The sequence below is a fragment of the Aethalodelphis obliquidens genome, unplaced genomic scaffold (genome assembly GCF_003676395.1).
Source record: "Aethalodelphis obliquidens isolate GAN/ISIS:26980383/991018 unplaced genomic scaffold, ASM367639v1 scaffold30, whole genome shotgun sequence".
Taxonomy (NCBI): domain Eukaryota; kingdom Metazoa; phylum Chordata; class Mammalia; order Artiodactyla; family Delphinidae; genus Aethalodelphis; species Aethalodelphis obliquidens.
The window spans coordinates 564,334-582,915 of record NW_020837974.1 but is presented as its reverse complement, the minus strand read 5'-3'; the positions used below and the strand labels follow the sequence as shown (position 1 = coordinate 582,915).

At 60.7% G+C, this 18,582-nt stretch overlaps 1 protein-coding gene and 1 long non-coding RNA gene across 2 annotated transcripts in view; both read left to right on the top strand.

Moving 5' to 3' along the window:
- The window catches only part of CHLSN (cholesin), a 96,594-nt gene that overhangs the window by 69,893 nt on the left and 8,119 nt on the right, over positions 1-18,582 (top strand). The gene's annotated exons all lie outside the window — the stretch shown is intronic.
- On the top strand, positions 8,836-13,329 carry LOC113630343 (uncharacterized). The gene is made up of 2 exons (XR_003436901.1): positions 8,836-8,893; positions 10,152-13,329. It is a non-coding gene; the product is annotated as an uncharacterized LOC113630343 (long non-coding RNA).

Below are 18,582 nucleotides of genomic sequence, written 5' to 3'. Positions count from 1 at the left end.
CCCACGCCTGGTGAGCTGCTGATCGTAACTGGGAAAAGCAGGCGTTCAGCCCCGTCCCAGCCCCTCAGCCCTCGGGTCACCCCATTGCCTTATCTGCAGAGAAAGACTTCCTCCACCAAGCAGGCCCCGGCCAGGGAGAATGGCAGAGTCTGTGTGTGTCGGGGGATCTTCAAAGAGGACCCACCCTCCATCTGAGCCCAGATCAGCGTTCCCTAGCTGGGGAATGTAAACACGCTCCGTGGGGCCCCAGCTCTGTGGCCTGCTGCTAGCTGCTCCCAGAGTTCAGGCCAACTCCTGGGCAAGACCCAGGTGTCTGCAGGGACAGCTGTACCGTCCTGGGGGTGGGAGGTGTGGGAAGCTGGTCCTGGTTCCTGGGTTTCCAACTGCATCGTCTGGTGTTGACTTGAAAACCGCGAGGAGTCGGCCTCCCCTGCTCTCTGGTTGAGGCCCCCAAGGAGCAGTCAGGTGCTCCCAGGCCCCAGGCCTCTACCTTTGTAGCTGCACGTGCCGTGTTCACAAGGCTGGTGCCCTAACTGTGCGCCACACTGTGCAGCAGAGACTCCGGCCCGTGCTCTGCTGGGGTCATGGACATGACTCTCCGTGGATGGAGACTGCTCACCAGTCTTGAGACTCGTCTTCCCCGGTTGTCCTCGAGCGGCAGTCGATCCCACGCGGGGGACTCTGGACTGCTGGTCAGGGACTCGAGGGTCACCTGCTGCGTGGGCCGCACTTGGTCCTTCCCTCAGGGGCGGGGAGGGTGACGGCTGCCCTCACCGACAAGGCAGGTGGGTCTTTCTTTTTAGGAGTTCTGCACGTTTAGGAGATGCACCTTTTTAGGAGTTTCACACCTACGAGGAAATGTGATTCTATGTGAAACGTGGGTCAAGGGCAAGGAACGTTTAAAGTTCCCTTATTAGTTCTTGTAGTGAGGTTATGTGTTTTGATGTCTCTGTGGCTCTGTTACTATAAGTCGTGTTGCTCAGGCCCCGGTAGTTGACTTTGGTAAGGAAGCGTGAGGGTCTGGTGAGAACCTGAGTCCCACCCTGGAGGGGCTGGGGGGCGGACGTCAGTTGACAGCTGGGCCCGTGGTTTCTGTGTGGTCGTCCTGGGTCGTCAGCCTTGTCAGCGCAGTTGCCTCACTGCCTCCCCCTCCTTTCTAAATCCCACCCTACTCGGCCTCTGCGGGACCTCTTCTGTCCTCCGTGGAAGCAGATCCTCCCCATTATTAATGTGAGAGGTGCCCGGGGTGGGTGTGTGACAGGGTCCCTGCCCTCAGCGTGCAGGGCCTGGCACGGGGACCACCCAGACTCCAGGAGGGCAGTGGAGCGGCACCCGGTGTCAGCCCTGCCCGAGCTGCGCCTTTCCTGGCCTGGGGGAGACCAGTGGCTCTGAGAGGTCAGCACGCTGACGGGGCCCGCCCTCCAGGAGCCCCAGGCCGGCGCGAGGCAGGCCGTGAGCCGGGGCTCTGGTCCCCGACGGCGAGCACCAGGGACGCCGGCAGTCGGCAGGGGTGCGGCTGGGCCAGCCTGGAGGAGGGCCACCGAGGCTGAGGCCTGGTCCCGGTGCTCCGTCTAGCCTGAGGCCGACGAGCGCCCCGCACACCTAGCAGCCCTGGCACGGCCTTCGTGGTGCTTCTTAGGTCTGGAAAATGTGGCCCCTCCCGAGAGCCCCTGGGCGGCTGCCTGACAGCAGCCGGCTAGGCAATAGGGCGGCCCCTCCGGCTCTCAGGTGTCCCGACGCTCGCCCAACAGCAGCCTGCCCTCCCCTGCCCCGTGGCCGTCTTCTCATCCTGGCCTCCATGTGCGAGGGACCACCGACCCACGGTCTCTTCCATGTCCGAGCCGGCGGCTGTGGCGAGGACGCCACCCTACGGACGCGCCGCACGGGCCCCGCTGCCCACTCCGATTCCGGCGGCGCACTGCCCCGCGCTGCCGCTGCTCTGCAGCCCTCGCCAGCTCAGCTGCCCCGGCTCTCGCACGGCCGCTCCAGCCGCGGGTGGGGAGACGAGGGCACGTCCCCACCCCCGCTACGGGGCACGCGCATGCAGGGGGAGCACGGGCACGTGGGGGCTCCGCACCTGGGCGCCTCCCCCAGCAGCAGCAGCGCGGATCGTTGCGGGGATTGTAGGTTAACCCACGATGTGCTTAACTGAGGTTCGTCGCGGCCCCGGCTGTTCAGCCACGTCGGCTCTTGTGTCCAAGAGAAACAGGCGCTGAGCCTGCTTATTCTCTGCACCACACGAGGGTGCAGGGCGAGCGGGTAGTCGTGGGCGAGGTCGCCCGCGGTGCCCGCGGGACCTGGGAAGGGGCCCCGATGGCTGGCCTTGTGCCACAGTCTTTACGGAGTGATTTCCTGCACTTGAGTGGGATTCCCGGTGGCCACCAGGCCCGGTTTAGAGAGGCCGGGGTCCAGGGGATAACAGACCCCTGGCCAGAGCAGACAGCTGGGGCTCCGTGCGGCCCGGCAGCCTCGTCAGAGCGCCTCCCAGCTCCCGGGGATGCTTCGGCAGCTCCGCTTTGCAGGTGGGAAGACCAAGGCCCCGAGAGGAACTGACCTACACAGGGTCCTGCCACGCTCGTGGGCTGGAGCCCAGGTCAGTACCAGGTCGGTGGGCTTTGGTGGCCCCTCGTGCTCCCTGTCCGTCGTCTGCGGTGGGCGCAGCGCCTCAGCCTTTGTGCAGCCCCGCCCGTGGGCCCCAGGGTGCTCCCCCGCTTGGATAGGGCGGGTTTCCCCGTGGCCGTCTGAGCGGTCCTGGAGGGGAAGAGCCAGCGTGGCTACAGGGCCACGTCCGCTCGGTGGTTTTCTCGAAGCTGGATCTTCCCTCGGAGCCGAGGACGTGGAGGAAGTTGATGGTGGGAGCCCGTGCGACGCCCAGTCGTCGTCTGACTTTCGGAGGCCGGCCTCCGCGGTGCAGCCTCAGAGGCTCCTTCCCAAGGAGTCAAGTCAGCGCTGCCCAGAGTCAGGGGAGTACGTCACCCAGCTCTGCTGACGAAACTTTTCTGCCACACTTTTAGCCAAGAAGAGCTCATGGTCCGGCTTCCAAATAACACAATCAATGACGATATTCTGTTACTTAGAAAAAGCTGCTCCGCTGTAGTCATGTGTGCTTTTATTTGTGTGAACTGCGTGTGTGTGTGTGTGTGGTATAAAACACACGGATCACATCAGAGCCGTACACTGAAGTGTTCCAGGTGCGTGTGAAGAAATGATGAGATGTCTGGGAGTGAGGGGCGGACGGGGAGATGGGCCACACCATTGGACACAGGGGGTCACCACACTTCCCTTAATAACAGAAAGAGGAGAAAAGAGGGAGGGTGGTGGGCCTGAGCACGTCCCGGGGCCGCCTGCTGGGACCTGCGTCCTGCCCCATGTGCGCTCACCCCTCCACTCCTCCTGCAGGAGGGGGTTCACAGAGCAGGACTCGCTGTCTTGCTGACGGTTGGCGGGGAGCCTCTGTCATGCCCTGTCCCTCGAGGGAGCCCGTCAATCGCTGCCAGACTGAGCACTGCTGCTGCCGGGTAGGACCTCGCAGGCACGCACCTCGAATCTGGGGTTAGGAGGGGAAAGAACCAGGGTTTTTATTCTGGGAGTTTATTTTTTCTCTTCGCAAACCTTTACTCGACATTAAAAATAGTGCACGTGGGGCTTCCCTGGTGGCGCAGTGGTTAAGAATCCGCCTGCTGATGCAGGGGACACGGGTTCGAGCCCTGGTCCGGGAAGATCCCACATGCCGCGGAGCAGCTAAGCCCGGGCGCCACAACTACTGACGCCCACGCGTCTAGAGCCCGTGCTCTGCAACAAGAGAAGCCACCGCAATGAGAAGCACGCGCGCCGCAATGAAGAGTAGCCCCTGCTCGCGGCAACTAGAGAAAGCCCACGTGCAGCAATGAATACCCAACACAGCCAAAAATAAATTAGTTAAACTAATTAATTACTTAATTAAAAAAATAGTGCACGTGACACAGTGCTTCCTGGAGAGCAGGAGCAGGGTCGCTGGAGGGGTGCATGGCCCGGGGTTTCCTCTCAGCAGCCCGCGCCGGGGGCATCCCGGAGTCTGCTGGCCACCTGCCATTCAGGCGTGGCCCCAGAAGCCAGGGCACCATCCCCACTACAGTGAAGAGTCCCAGGCCCAGGTCTGGCCGAGCCATGTGGGGAAGGCAGTCTGCCCCGTGCCAGGATCCTGCCCGAGGACTCAGAGGAGGGCGGGTGGGGGTGGGGGGTTTTACCCCACGTGACCTGTGGAAATGATGGGGGCTGGGTCTGGCAGGCTCCCCTATACAGAAAAGCGTGGGCTCAGGGCCGAGGCTAGACGCTGGACATTCGTGCAGGCTGGTTCCCCACCCATGGCCTTGCTCCCTCTGCCTTGGATGGATGGCCATCACTGAGACGTGCAGTAGATTTCAGGACGCAAGATCAACATACAGAAGTCAACCGTATTTCTGTGCGTTCGCTATGAATGCTGAAACTGAATTTAACGTGGCAGTGTGGTACCATTCCTACCAGCCCAGCCTTGCTGCTGGTTTTCCGTACCCTTTGGGCATTTGCACTCTTCGTGGAGCAGGTTTTTCCACGCAGGAGCTTTTGTTCAGGGGTAAGTTGGGGTTTTTCAGGTGCCTCCTTCCTTATTCTCTTTCCTAACCCTATGCAAGCACCTCTGGCCGCCATCATCTCCTGGGATGCCGGAGGGCTGCCACCCAGGCTCTTGGGCCCAGGGGTAATGCCTCCTAGAGGGAGACCGCACTCTAGTTCTCTGCCGTGGCCTGAGGTGTGGGTGGGCGTGCTTGGTGGAAGGCAGGGGGAGGTGAAGGGGAGAGGGGGGAAGGACTGTTGCTCCTCGGAGCTTGGTAAGGAGGGTGGGCCTAGGGCTTGGCAAGCGCCACTTATGGCAGGTTTAGAAATTTCCAAATAAATCTCTGTTTATTAATGGTAAGCAAAAACAGACAGTGTGGTATTAATGGAGGGAGAGACACGGATCTGAATAGAGACCCCAGAAACTGTCCCACATCCGCACCTTGATTTTCGGCAGAGGTGTAAAAGTAATTCAGTGGCGAGTCTTTTCAACAAACCGTGCTGCAGTAGTAAGACATACACGGGAAAAGTGTGTTGATTCCTTGGGCTCTTCTGTGTTGACCGTCATGCCATCTGTAAATATAGGCAGTTGTGTTTCCTCCTTTGCAATCCGAGTGCCTTCGCTTGCACTTTCTTGCTTTCTTGCCCTGGCTGGAACACGTAGTGCTGTGTTGAATAGCAGTGGTGAGGGTTGGGTCTCCTCACCTTGTTCCCAAGCTGGTGGGGGGAGGGGCAGTTTTGCATGTTACATACCAAGTTGAGGAAGCTCTCCTCTGTTATTAGTTTTCTGAGAAGGTATATCATAAGTGAGTTTTGAATTTTGTCACACGCTTTTGCTGCATCAGTTAATATGATCATGTGATATTTATTCTTCAGCCCGTTGATATGATGGGTTTATTAGATTGATTCTTGAAAACTGACCCAGCCTTGCGTCTGTGGAATAAACTCTGCTTGGTCATGGTGTATAATTTTTTTAATATGTTGCTGAGTAGGATTTTTGCGTTTACATCTATGAGAGATTTTGGTCTATATTTCACTTTCTCTTTCATTCTTTTTCCTTTGGTACTATTTTTGTCTGGCTTTGGTGGCAAGGTAACACTGGCCTCCCAGAGCAAACTGGGAAATGGTTCCTTTGCTTCCGTTTTCTGGAAGAGCTTATATAAAATTGGTGTTAATTCCTCTTTAAGTGTTTAATAGAATTCCAGCGAAACCATCTGGGCTTGGACACAAGGTTCTGGAGTCAGGCCTGCCATAGCTTTAGTGACAGCCAGGCCCTGCGATGGCCGTCCCTGGAGGGGCTGGTGGGCCGGCTGCACCAAGACCTTGAGCAGCACTTTGCTTCCTCTTGTTGTGGCCGACGGCGGACCCTGCTCCCCTGGGGTTGGGGCTCCCCCCATACTCACACGCGCACTCACGATTTCCACCCGCCAGATGCTTCCAAGCAGGGCCTGACCCGCTGGCGGGGCCACGTGTGAGGGAAGGGGTGTGTGCGGGAGCTCTGGGGGCTGCGAGCAGATGCGGGCATCCAGGCGGGTGTTCCAAACCCCCTGCAGCATTTCCTGTGATTGCACCAGTGGTTGGTTCTCGGGAGGTGCCAAGCCTGGGAACACTGTGCTTGCTGATGAGCCGGACGTTCCGGCTAATAATGTCTGCGTGGGACATATTCATTCTTTGCTGAATGACTCCGAATGATCCCCATGATCTTGGGGTGCTGGTTTCGAGAACTTGTTCTTACTGCCTCGGGGGAGGCTTTGGTGGCAACTTCATGCTTCTGGAACACCAGCTCAGCAGAGTTGTTCCACTCTGCCCCCCACACCCCCAGCCATCCTGGCTTCTCCTCTGCTTCACGTGGGCCTCTGTGCCCCCTCCCCGGGATGTGGCTGCCTGCTCCCTTTGCCTGGACCACCTCTCTCCCAAATATCCACGGCTGTGCCCTCACCTCTGGGTCTCAGGTGTCACTGTCCTGACGCTGTCTCCTTGACCTACGTCCTCCTCCAGCCATTTTAAATGACAGTGTAAGTCAACCGACTCTCTGTCTGTTGTCCCTAATTTCCTCCTTAGTGTTATAGCCTTTCAGGGCAGTCTAACTATGGCAGGGGGGTCTTAGTTCAGGCTGCTATCACAAAATGCCGTAGGCTGGGTGGCTCATAAGGAACTGATGCCTTTCTCACGGTTCTGGAGGCTGGAAGCCCAAGACCAAGGCACTGGCCGTTTTGGTGTCCGGTGGGTTCTCTTCCCTGATCTCCTTGCTGTGTCCTCACGTGGTGGAGGGGTGAGGAGCTAGCTCTCTTAGTGACAGCCAGTGCCCTCCCTTATGAAGGTACTGATCCCTTCACGAGGCCCCCATCCTCGGGATCTACTTACCTCCCAAAGGCCCCACCTCCTAGTGCCATCGCGGGGTGGGCGGTAGCATTATGATATATGAGTTGTGGGGGCACTGGAACATGGTTTGTGGTAGCAGGCGTTCCCCACAGTAAGCTTAGCACTTAGAAGAACATCTCATGTGAAGGTGTTGCTTAACAAATGTACGTGGAATGCAGCCAGGTCTGTTATGTACCCATGCTTCCTGGCTGCTGGGCCAAGTTGCATGGGGTTCTAGGGCCTCGGTGGCCCCTCAGAGGTAGACCCAGTGTGCTGCTGCCGGGGCCACACGGCAGGCAGGCCTCTCAGCCACACTGTCCCGCTCCACCAGCTGGACTCTGGCCATGAAGGCCCTCGGGGCTGGACCAAGCGCCCTTTCTCTTGGGGTCCCTACAGGTAGCCCCAGGGTGCACTGAGTGGCCCTGTGCCTGCTGCTGTCTGACACACGCCAGAGACAGACAACCAGGGGGTAGCACAGCCCAGCAGCACCTTCTGGGGGTGAGCCCCACCTGCCTCTGTGTGAGGGCTTGTGGGGACAGAGTGTGTCCTGCAGGCAGGTCCCTGGGCAGAGAATGGGCTGGGAAGGAGCTGGGTCGGGAGCGGCAGACCCGGCCCATTTCACACCCTTTATGTCGTCTGCACAGCGTAGGTAACAGGGCGGCTGGGAGCGTGAGACAAGCGGGCACGAAGCTCCCTCTGCGCTGTGTGTCCCTGTGTGCGGTGTCCGCCCCTCACCCTGCCCCAGGCCAGCTCTTCCCCTCCTGCTGTCTCCTTTGTCCAGCCTCCCACGGTGGCCCATTAGAGTCACCAGAATAGTACCGTGAAGAAACCAGATTGGGGGTTCTTGGGTTGCAGGGCTGACACAGGAAATGCACTGGGAAATCAGCACGCAGATCCTCTATGACTCTGGGACCTTGGGAGGTCCTCATCGGGCTGGGAAGCTGGGACACCCACACCCGCCAGCCAGCGCACGGCCTCAGCACCCAGGGGACAGCGTGTCCTCACGCCAGGGTGCTGGAGCAGCCCCCCGAAACCAGCCCCGCCTCCAGAGCCTGCTGCAGGCCTTGGGCGGGTTCAGCAGGCTCCGGCTGCGGGAGCGTGGTTTTCCTCGGACTATAAAAATTGATTTGCAGTATTGTCTTAGGAGAAGGACACCTTCATTCATTTACTCCGTGAGCCTTTATTGAGCACCTGCTTTTTGCTGGGTGGGTCTGCGGTGGGCAGACCCGGCCTTACGCTTGTGGAGCTCAGTTTGGGGGGGGTGGAGCTCTAGGGGCTCTACACAGCGGGTTCAGCGGGTGAGGCAGAGAAGGCTTCCCCGAAGCTGAGGGTTGACAGGCGCTGGAAGTGAGCGCTCCAGTCAGGGGGAGCGCATGCGCAGACGCCCTGGGAGGAGACAGCAGGCCAGGTTACCCGGCTGCAGGGGATGGAGATGGGGGGTGGGGACCGAGCCTGTGGTCGGCAGACGCGTCCGTGTTAACTGCACCGCGTGGTTTTCCTGCCTCCCCTGTGGGGACCTGCCAGGGAGCCCGGGCCACCGCGCCGTGAGGAGAGCCGCAGGCAGACCCCTGGGCGGGGGCTCAGCCTCTGCCACTCGGCGGCCGAGCTGTGGGCCGGGAAGTGCCCGGAGCCCTGGGCTGGGCCTTCCCCTGGCCCGGAGGTCCCTCCTCCTCCCCTCCCCCTCCCCCGCCCGGGGCCGCGCAGCAGCCGCCGCCCACTCGGCCTGGAGGGGAGGGGTGGTCCTCGCCCCCCAACCCCCGTGCAGGGCCGACCCCGCCCACCTCCTGACCCCGCCCCGCCAGGAGTCCCGCCCACACGCCCAGCCGCGTGCTTGCGTCACCGCCCAGCCGGCTGGATCTGGTTCCAGCCGAGCCTAGCCGGCCTGACATGCGCAGTGCGCGGGGGCTGCGGCGGCCGGGAGGTGCCGCGCTCCCGGGCACACCTGGCGGCCTGGGACGCGGAGGTCAGTGCGCCGGGCCGGGAGCGGGCCGTGGGGGCTGGGGGGCGCGGGGGTCCGTCCTGCAGGGCGGGGCGGGGTCTCGGCGGCGCCCTGGAGACCCGAAACCGGGGTGGGGGCGGGGAGGAGGAGGGGCCCGGCCCGCCTAGTCCCGCTTCCAGACGAGAGGGTCCGGAGCGCCTCGCCTTCCGGGCTCGGGACAGGCTGCGTGGGGCCGGGGCTCTGAGACACGACTCGACGCGCCGCGCCTTCCTCTCCCCAGTCGAGGCCTTGGGTGCCCGCCGACCGTGGGCTGCTTCTTCCATCCCGGGACCCACGCCAGTCCCCTGGGCTCTGCCGGCCCCACCTTCTCTCTGTAAGAACGGGGAGTGGTCTGGACCACGTCGCTGCCCCCTCCCCCAGGCTGGGCTGTCATCACCGTTGGCGACCCGCCTTCGGGGCCTTTATAGCCGGAGGCCTTAGCCCTGCAAGGTCCACCGCCACGGAGCGCATTGAGTGTCAGGGCTTGGGGGCGGAACCCACCAGGGCATCTACCATTTTGCTTGTGAAATTACCTGGGTTTGCGTAGCTCTTTGCTTGGCAATGTGAGTGTTTAGTTTTTTAATTCATTGTTACGCTCAGGAATTCTTACAAAGTGTGGGGGGTATTTTCCTAGTGTGATGAAATGACTTTGGAAGTTACACTTAACAGCGGATGGAGCACAGCGGATGGAGCTGGCGTCGTGAGGTGCTACACGCACGTTTAACGAAGCCTTTGGATGTTCCCGTTTCCTTCTTTTGGAGCCACTAACATGTTTTGTTTTGTTTTGTTGCCTGAAGAGCCTGCAGCCTGGTGCCTGTGGGGCTGGAGGGCAGCTGGGCCCCTGTAAGGCCCGCGGTGGAGGTGGGTTAGGACGCGGCCCCAAACGGGTATATCCACTCTGTGCCCGGTCGTGCAGTTTTCTCTCCCAAGGACGCAAGGCGCAGAAGCCGCTGGGGAAGACAGTCCAGAGTCTGCTGGGTTGACACGGGGTGAAAACGTAATTGAAAATCTTGAGCAAAAGTGGGATTGTTTTTGCTTTGAGGGAAGCAGCATCGGACGCTGTGGGAAGCCTGGCGCCCCAGGCCCACCTCGAGTATGGGGGGGGAGAGAGGTCTTTGTGGTCTTGTGGTATGCTTTTCATTAAAATGGCAAGATCAGTACTGTCAGATTAGGAACGACTGTCTGCTAGTCTTTCAGAAGTTGCTGGAAGTTACGCTCTCTATGTGTTAAACGTTATGTCTAGACTCGCAGCTCGTTCGCTTGATGTTCCGCTCAGCTCTGCCCACGCTGGCTGTCCATCTCCCGGAACTGCATTTCCAGGTTACACACAAAATGCAGCCTGAACTCCTGGTCAGTCACACGTTTCCAAAGATGGAAGGAAAGCAGCTTCTTGCAGGGAGGAGGTGGGCGTGGCCGGGGCCTACAGAGCCGGGGGCAGCTTCTCTGAATACACGAAGCAGACCCTGTGTGATCTTTGCCTTCCGGTAACAGGACAGTCCACATTAGGCTGTTGACCGTGCAGAGCGCAGCTGGGCCCCAAGCCTGTGTTGGCTTCTCAGCAGCGAAAGTGATGGGGAGGGTTGTACATCATCCTCCTGCCTAGAACCAAGGAGGGCCCACGGGCTGGTCCTGCGCGTGGACATCAGAGCTCCTGCAGAGGCCAACCAGCCAGGGCCTGTTTGCTCCCTGCATATGGGCGAGATCAACCCAAAAGCTTAGCCGAGATTCTGGGAAGCAGTGAGAGCGGGTGGCCCTTGAGATCTGGGGGCCACGAAGGCCTGTGCCGTCTGCAGCTAGGAGCGGGTGTGGGGTCCTGGCCCTGGGCCACTGTCCTGGGCCTGCTGTTGGGAGACCTTGGGGCTGTGAATGAAGGTCTCCAGTGGGCAGTGGGGGTGGGTGACAGTCTCTTCCTGTCCTCAGGAGGCCTTAAAGACTGGGTGTGTAGGAGCCAGATTCCTGCTAAAAGTCAGCCAACGAAAGCCACCTCCCATAAATGCCTGGTAAGAAGAATCAGTGGACCTCCTCAGCCCACCCCCGCCCCGGGGCTCATGGGGAAGCAGGGTAACTGCTCTGGAAATGGAAGTGCTGCCAGGGGAGGGGTAGATCGTGTGGCCCTCCTACCAGCTTCGTTCCTGCTGGGCTGGAGCTCTCCCTGATGGAATGTGCTGCATCTTCTCTGTTCTCCTGCCCCCTCTGCCGTGGGGTCTGGGGTCTCAGCTAAGACCTCAGTGGCCCTGAGGTCCCCGTGCCGCACCTCAGCAGCACGTGACCACCCCGCCCCCAGCCTGTGGTGCCCATGTTACACCTGAGCCGGGTGCTCCTCACCCTTCCCCCACAGGCCTGCGGCAGCTCAGCCACAGCTCAGCCTGTGTCCCCCGAGGCCCCAGGCCCGGGCTTGTCGGACACGGTGCCTGGTGGGGGAGGTGCTGGGTGCACCAGGTTCCCGCGTCCAGGCCCTGGGCCTCGCGTGCTGGTGCTGACCTGCCCGTGCACCTACTGGCTTTGGCTCTCCTTTGACCACGTGTCCCTGCGGCCTCTCCCCCCGGCTCCTCCCTAGACCACAGCCTCTGAAGGGAGCCGAGGGATCTCCCCCATCCTGGCTCTCCCCCGAAGCTGTAGCCTGGCTTTGCTCCATTGTCCATCCAAGGGCAGGAACGGATGGACAGCCTGTGAAAAGGTAAAATGAGTAAATATCTCAGGACTTTCTGCTTCCAGAAACGAATTTGATCTCTGTAAACACGGTTCCTGTCTCAGGGCAGTTAAACCAGGCCTCCTGCTGTCTACAGGCCAGAGGGGGTCCTGCCTGCCCCCCCCTCCTCTTGCAGGTGTGGGCCTTGCAGAGAGGCTGTCCTTGCTGGCCGTGACCCCCGTCCAGAGGAGATGAGAAGTTGATCACAGTACGGCCTCGGGAGAGCCAGGCGTCCTGCCGTCATCCAGGCTGATGCTCTGGGGGACCTTGAGAGGGTTTTATAGGCTGGTCATCACAGCACGGCCTCGGGAGAGCCAGGAGTCCTGCCATCATCCAGGCTGAGGCGCTGGGTGGTCATCTACTCCCTGGCTTTGGCACCCCGATCTGTTTCGTGTGTCTTCTGGCTTTTCAAGTGCACGGTGGCACGTAACACACGTTCATTTGAATCCTTGGGTTACGAGAGAAGCAGAATGGAAGTTAAGTCTTCTGGTCGCCGATGCCCCCGGCCCGCTGAGCATGCAGCCGTGCTCAGAGTTTTTTGTTCTGAAGCTGGTCTCTGACAAGGGCCAGTGTCTCCAGCCCAGGTGGGGGGCAGGTCCTGCCGGCAGCCAAGGCCACAGGCTTTGAAACGGTTGATGTGGAAGACCTTTCCCAGAGCCCTGGCCTGTCCGCAAGGGCCACCGTCCCTCGGTGGCACAGCCCCCCGCCTGGGCCGTGGCCGTGGCGACCCCCCCACCCCTCGAAACCCTCACCTCTTCCTCTGTAACCCAGGAGCTGGGCTCCAGCGGGGTCCGTGTGTGTTTCTGGCCAAGAGCGTCTGACGGTTTCGTCACAATGTCCAAGACTCACGTGGAAGGGGACCAGGGGGTGATGGGCTGGGAAGGGGAGAGACGTGGGCCAGGGAGAGGACGCCCTTCCTCCCAGGTGCTGTGTGGTGGTAGAGCCCAGGGCTGCAGGCGGGGCGGCGCTGGGCAGGATTCTTGGGGGCTCCATCTCACCGGTTCTGGGACCCACTGCGGTTGAGCGTTTCCTTGTGCTGTGCGTGTTGACAGCAGACCACAGTGGCCCTGGCGGGTGGGGGCGGGGCCAGGGCTTCACGTACTGTACGGGGACCTCTCACAGTGTCACCTCACGTGGATCTGCCCTGGGGGCGGTAATGAAGCGCGGGGGCTGTATTTTGTGATCTGGTGTCTGTTTCAGCGTGGGCCCCTGTGCTTGTGTATCCTGGTTCAGGCATTTGAAAACGTCTGGTGTCTGCAGCATCTGGATGGAGGAGCTGTGCCCTGCTCTGAACGGCCGCTCAGCCCGGGGCAGCCGCTGTCCCTGTCCTCCAGGAGCTCACTTACCTCCGGCCGTGCGCTCCTTGAGGCCAGAGCCCGTGTCTGCCTCAGCACCGGCACCGGCAGCAGCAGCGGCAGCTCTGCAGGGCACCGGGCCCGTCACCCACGGCCCACAGCGCTCGCAGCGTCCCTGCTTGCCCGGCCCAGCCGCTCGCTGGGTTGATCAGAGCAGCGTCCTGCGTTGTGTGCATGCTTTCTGAAGTTGTTTGGAATTGGGTTGGTTTTTTTTGGCGGAGCTGCGAGGCTTGTGGGATCTCAGTCCCCTGACCGGGGATTGAACCCGGGCCGCAGCAATGAAAGCCCGGAATCCTAACCACTAGGCCACCAGGGAGCTCCCTGGAATTGGTCTAGTTTTAATCAGAGTACTGCAAATAAAATGAAGAGGGTACATATCACTGTTTCTATTTCTGAATTAGCAGAGGAAACTCAGCATTACTCACAGGTTGGGGGAATGAGCGTTTAAAGAAACTAACAATTTGTAACTGAAATCTTAGTGTCTCCTGTGTGTTTCTGCTCTTGTTCTGCAGGGAAGCTGGCGGGGGGGAAGGCTCACGGTGTCTGTGTTGTCCTTCAAGTTGCGTCTAGTTATTTCAAAACACAAAGTTTTACCTAAATATTATAGGAAACACTCCCTCTTTTGTTCTTCATCGTTTTCAGGAAAGGAAAAAGGAATTGATTGGCTACCATGAGTTTCCCTTTTGACTTTTAATAATTGCAGTAATGCTCCTGATTAAGGTTCAGTTTTCAAGCTGAAGCAGCGTCTCAAAGGAGCTGCAGGCGGGGACTGGGCGTCCTGCCCGCGGATGCCTGGCTTCAGAAGCGGAAGGAAGAGGGGGCTGTGTGGCCTGGGGAGGCGCCAAGTCTGGGACCAGTTTCCTCTTAGGTGCCCTCCCTTCCACCCCTGAGCTCCCGTCGCTTCAAGGTTCAGCCGGCTCCATGGGACTTCCGGGAGAGAAGCCGGTGCTTCTGGCCTCAGCGGTGTTTGGACGGAGACCTGTGGTTAAGGATCACTCTGTGGGGGGCGCCTGGCGGGGACCTGCGCTCTGACCACCTCTGGAGAGTTGCCGTGCCCTTGGGGACGCTGTCTGGCCTGTGGACAGACAGCTGAGCCGAGTGGCTGGACTGCTTGTGCTGCCCGGGCCCCTGCCCCTGCCACCTCAGGGTCACTTTGAACCTAAACCCAGCCCTCACACTGGGGTCAGGTCACGCCTTACAGCTCATCCCTGGTTCAGGCTTATGTTTCATTGGCAAGGATTTTTAACGCACACCTTTCTAGTCCCCTAATTCTGTGGTTGATGGGTTTCGCCTGGACGGAGTGGGTGGGTTAGGGGCCCCACCCCGGCCTCCGCTGTCAGCAGGCTGGCCGATGACCCTGTCCCTGTGTGTCAGTGGTCAGCAAGGAGCAGCCCCCCCGACCCCGGCCGGGAAGTCCCACCGGGGGGTGGTCCCTGCACTGCTGGCTCTAGCCAGGTGCAGCCTCCTCCTCAAGTACGTCCGCGGCCACCACTGCCCAGTGGTACTTGCCGGGTGATAGAAGGGAAGCTGGGCCCCGACGCTGAGTCCGATGCTCTTTGAAGTAGGAGGCTTCTGAGGAACACGTGGGTGACGGGCACTGCCCTCTCCCCACCATGTTGGCCCCTCTGAGCCCACGCCCCTGGGGCTCCCCCAGCTCTGCTGGCATCAGGATCAGAGATCCCGTTGTCAGTCGTCCCCCTCCCCCCCCCCCCCCCACCTCCCAGCTGAGCAGGACCTGGCTCTGGGCCTGAGCTCGGAGGCGGAGAGAACGGCCCCTGCACGGAGCCCCGGCAGCACGGGGCTCAGAACTGCCTGGCTCCCCACGCTTCTCCTCCTGAGCTGGTGGGGGACCAGAGGGTCTGCAGGCAGGAGACCCCCTCCCGGGCTACACTGTCCCCCGCAGCTGTGTAGTGTAACCTGTGAGCACGAGGCAGCAGGGGCCCCCCAAACATGGCCCATCTCAGGCCACCCCAGCTGACCTTTCCTTCCTTGGCTCCCCCACAGACCCGTGACCCCCAGTGTGGAGAGCCAGACCCCCACCCCTTCCTGTGTGTTGGGGCCTCCGGGCGAATCCAGTTCAGAGCCCTGGGCAGGAGCTGATTAGAGGGTCCGAGCCAGGCCAGTGGGAGCCCACGCGGGAGGTCGGGGAGGTTGTGGTGGTCTAGGCGCCCCTCCCAGAGTGGGGCCTGAAAGGCCCTGGGGGGAACCACAGTGGGACAGAAGGGTCCCCAGGACCGCCCGCCTCCAAATGCACACACAACTCGAGAAAGCCTGACACGTGGTCGGGGTGCAGGAGGACCCCAGAGAAGGAGAACCGACCCATCTAGTAGACGGGCTCCTCTGTGCCCTCCCGGGCCTGTGCCGGGCCTGCCCCACCCTCCCGGGTCAGCCTTGGTTCATAGAGGAAGACTTTGCTCCCTGAGACTGGAGGGAAGGAAAAAGGTGGCTGGAAGAGAGGCCCGTTTGTAACCTGGGACACCCTCACAAGGCAGTGGGGACGGGGGGCCACTTGTGCCCGGTCGATGGAGCGTTGCAGGACGCTTGCCCTGTCAGTGTCTCCTGATGGCCCCGTGCCCACAGGCCAGGGACCGAGGCTGTGGTGCTACTCCCTGAGTCTTGGCCCCAGCTCCCCACCCCCATAGTGTCACCGGCAGGGGCAGGGCAGGCCTGTCCCCATCACGGAAGTGGCTGGGGAGGTGCGAGGCAAGGGGTCCTCCCGTGGTGGCAGCGGTCCCACGGTGACCGTCCTTCCAGAGTGTCCCGTTTTCATCTGCATTCCTGGCCAGTCCTCAGCAAAGGAACTGGAGACTGAAGTCCAGTCTGTGGCGCCAGTGGTCGGTGCCAGCCTCGCTTCAAGGGATCACGGAGGGAGAGGGGGTCCCCCTGCACATTCTGCTGGTGCTTCCAGTGCCTTGAAGTTGCAGGACCCCCTGGGCTCCCCGGGGTCCTCCTATAGGGGCAGGGTTGTGGGTTTTCACTTTCTGGTTCTGGCTGGGGTGTGACCGGCGACACTGCCTGTCTCGGGGGCCGGTGGCCAGAGCACGAGGCCCGCCAGGGGTCCAGGCGCCCTGCTTGTGGACAAGGGCTGATGGGCCTCCTGGCCTGAAGGACCCGAGCCTGTCCTTCTTCAAAGCAGAGGGTTCTCTGCCTGAAGTGAGCCTGTGGAAACCGTTCCAGATCGAGCTCATGCCATTTCTGCTCTGTGTCTCCTGCCCAGAGTCACGGGGCTGGATGCTTCCTTCATGTGGTTGTGTTTTCTCTGTCGCTATTCCCGTAAGAAGTCAGCACGTTTCCTTTTGTTTTGTTGTTTATTTAGTGCATTTCCTGGATGTACTCAGTGCCTATGTTGCCCGGAAGCCGGTAAGGATTTAAGTGCTAAATGCGCCTTTCATCACCCGTGTGCTGCGTTACTTAATACGGTGCGCGCAGGCGTTCATGCGTGGATGCAATTTGTGCCTGGACTCCAGGGCCCTCCGGGCTCCACCGCGGTCCTCCAGGGTCCCTCGGGGCCCTCCAGGGTGGCCGTGGCTCACCAGCTTGGGTGCACATCCTGCCAGAGGCCTTCCACACCGGCTGACTTGTTTTTGTGCCCTTTGAAACATAGCCTGAAGCGCTCTAATTGGAGAGGGGACTACGTTGCTGAAGCTTAAGCTTTCACCTCACTTCGTGGGGGGGCCTGTGTTTTGTCTGGAGCAGCAGCGCGGTGTGGTGCTTCCGAGGAGACCCCAGTGGTCAGTTCCCCGTGGTTGTGCTAAGTTGGGGAGATGGGGTCTGTGTTCCAGAGAGCAGTCGTGTTAACAGCACTGACCCTGCTGCCCCCAGGCCTTCCCCAGGAGTGGGCCTGGCCTGTGGGGAGTCCCGGGGTGGCTGTGGTCCGCAGGGCTTTCTGGGGGTGAGGCTTCTCCTTTCCCTGAAACTTGGTCCCCAGAAGGGCCCTCACAGGCTGCGGTTGTGGACTCCTGCGTTCCTTCCAGATGGTCTTGGTGTTTTCGTGGGCTGTCCCCCCGCCAGCAGTACCAGCGGGAGGGGCGGGGGCCCCCAGGCCTGAGTGGGTTTAGGAAAAGGACACAGGTCCCACAGGGGGACCGTCCCTGGGGCTTGGGCAGGTGTGCAGAGCCCAGGGGGTCATAGGTGCTGGCTTCCTCACGTGGTCCACACCAGGGTTTGGCCCGGTAGCCTACGTTGTTTACTTGGAATAGCCAGCATTTAAAGTTTAGGAGATTCACCTGTAAACATGTGTTTCTAGCTTTTCTTGAGAGTCCAGTTAGCTCAGCGTTTGCCCCGGGCCCCCAGCTCCCCTGGCTGCTGCGCCCCTGTGTCTTGCCTGGCCCCTGGGCCTCATGGCTCTGAACAGCTCCTCTCGGGGGCCACGGAGTGTGGGCTCCCCCCACTGCCACGTTAGGGGCACCACCGGCCAAAGCGAGAGTGATTGAAAGAAGCTCTTTTCGTAGTTTCCAGAGTCCGTGCCTAACACAAGACCTAGATCCTTAACGCTGGACGTGCCAGCAGCCCCAGGAGAGGCAGTTGGACCCTTCAGGTGCCCCCCTCCATGGGACTGCCGGGGTCCACGTCCCCTCCCTCCCAGGCCCACACTAGAGCCCTGGCCATGTCCCCCTCCAGCCTCCCTCCTGTGCCCTTCCGTGGGGACAGTGGCACCTCGGGCCATCACTGGGCCTGCAGAGTACCCCAAGAGCCCTCAGGGAGTGGGACCTGGCTCCCGTCTCTTGTGTGACCAGGCTTAGCCTCGGGGAAGCAGCCAGCACCCCATAGGGTCAGAGGGGCTTGGGCAGCAGGGGCCTGGACCTGGATTTGCAGGACACCACCGTGTCCTAGTGACAGTGGGAGCCATGGGGGGAGTTGCATCCACCCTGGGGGCAGATGCCTCTGACCCTTCCATTCCCTTCCCAGACCTGCCCAACCTGCTGGCCTCCGTCGGGAGTCAGTGTTGGCCAATCCCCAGCCCTGACCCTTCCCTGGGACTTAGGGCCTCTTGGCCGGTGCGGTGCCCCCCTGTGTGGCTCAGAGGGGCAGGGCTGGCCTGCTGCTTTTAGTGCCAGCTTCTCTGTGAGCCAGCGGGTGTGTCTCCTAGACCCCAGTGCACCCCACTTCGAATTTGTGACAACGTGGAAGGGCCTGGAGGGTGTAGTAGTGCTGGAATAAGTCAGACAGTGTGATTTCACTCACGTGGAATCTAAAACACAAGGAGGCAAACCAAAGATGCAGAGATCAGTGTGGTGGCTACCAGAGGGGAGGGACGGGGGAGGGCGGGGCAAGTTAGAGGCTCAACCCCAGGGTGACAGATGGAAGCTAAAGGTTTGGTTGTGAGCAGACTGTTGCCTCCGCAGAAGTAGAAATTTACATAACGTTATGAGCCAGTGTTACTCCAGTGAAGAATACCTTGTTTTAAAAATCTGATTTGATTCCCTGTCAGCGGAAGTCTGACTGATGCTGGCGTCGGTGTTTCAGGCATGGTTGTGATTTTTAAAGCAAACACACACCCTTCGGGCCGCTGTGTGGTCAGAGCCCCTGCTGCCCCGCCCTCCAGGGTGTTCCAGCCTCCTGCCTCTCCCCCTCCCTCTCCCCCTCACTGTCTCCCTGCTTCTCCCCCCTCCCTCTCCCTCTCCTCACGG